We start from the raw sequence: 1,139 nt of genomic DNA, 5'->3' as shown, positions 1-1,139 counted from the left end.
ATTAGGTCTAAAACATTTCTGGTGATTTTGAAAGCAACAGCGAGTTATAGAGTGAACAACATGAATACAAAGACAGAAATCAGCCAAACAGATCGTGTACATGTTAACTGCAACAACAGAGCAGGAATTTCAGTGTTGTTTGATAATATGGCAGCAAAAAGCAACACAAACATTACAGCAAGTGTTCATTGCGATTGTTAACAGTAGTTATTCCTACAGTATATCATAAAATAGAAGAAAGAGGTTGAAAGCATGTAGAAAAGTTTTATACAGAAAGGTATTTACTATCCTGAAGTGCTACAGAAGAGAAAAACACACACATGCCAAGCTCGGACCAGAGGATGACTATTTAAAACACAATTATTAAGAATTTAACAAAGTTAAAATACACAAAAACAAACAAGTTAAAACAGGGTTTATTCATTTATTGGCACCTTAATTGTTTATAAAATTGACAGTGGCAAATACTCCGGGGCCAAAGCTGCTCAGTGTGTTTCCAGAATCCTCCAGTACGCTTTGTTCCACCTGCTGAGCTCCTCCAAGCTCTCAGTCCTCCTTCTGGCCGCCTGATGGTGAGAAACAGTAACCTTAAATGACCGAGTGGTGACAGCAGTCAAGGAGTCAAGGAAACTGCACGCTTCACAGTGCTTGGATCAGTCCTTTGGCTAACTCGGCTAAGCTTGTCTTAATATAAGAATAAACACAACAACCACATATAAAAGCAAATAAACTAAATTACTAAACGTGCAAAACTAAAAACAACTCAAAACCCACACAAGACAAGCAACTAGACCAGTAACTATTAAGTCTTTAATTGTAATGTGCCACACAGAGACAACACAGGAAATGGAGGTCTCTTCTGAGGCTGTCTTTAAATATCCTAAAATCCATCCATCCACCCTACACACAAGGGAAACAGGCTTCAGCTCAGCTATCCAACTCTCTGGAACAAAGTAGATAATGCGTAGGAGAGGCCCCAACGCCATCTTTCACTCCTGCTGCGTCGAAGGTTCCATGTCCTGACTGCTCTGTTTGGGGAAATAAATCAAAATTGTATGTCTCCTTAATAAAATACAATTTGTTATTTCCAAAGCTAATATCAATGTGTGGCTGTTGTTCTGTTTTGTAGAAAGTCCAGA

At 38.7% G+C, this 1,139-nt stretch overlaps 1 long non-coding RNA gene across 1 annotated transcript in view; it reads right to left on the bottom strand.

Annotated features, from left to right (window-relative positions):
* Positions 1–410: 410 nt before the first annotated feature.
* Positions 411–1,139, bottom strand: part of LOC123980970 — a 14,182-nt gene continuing 13,453 nt past the window's right edge. The window contains exon 2 of the long non-coding RNA XR_006827629.1: positions 411–566. This is a non-coding gene — a long non-coding RNA (uncharacterized LOC123980970). The remainder of the gene's footprint in view (positions 567–1,139) is intronic.

Source organism: Micropterus dolomieu, linkage group LG12 (genome assembly GCF_021292245.1).
Source record: "Micropterus dolomieu isolate WLL.071019.BEF.003 ecotype Adirondacks linkage group LG12, ASM2129224v1, whole genome shotgun sequence".
Lineage (NCBI taxonomy): Eukaryota > Metazoa > Chordata > Actinopteri > Centrarchiformes > Centrarchidae > Micropterus > Micropterus dolomieu.
Note: the sequence above shows the minus strand (reverse complement) of the source record. Positions and strands in the feature narration are given on the sequence as shown.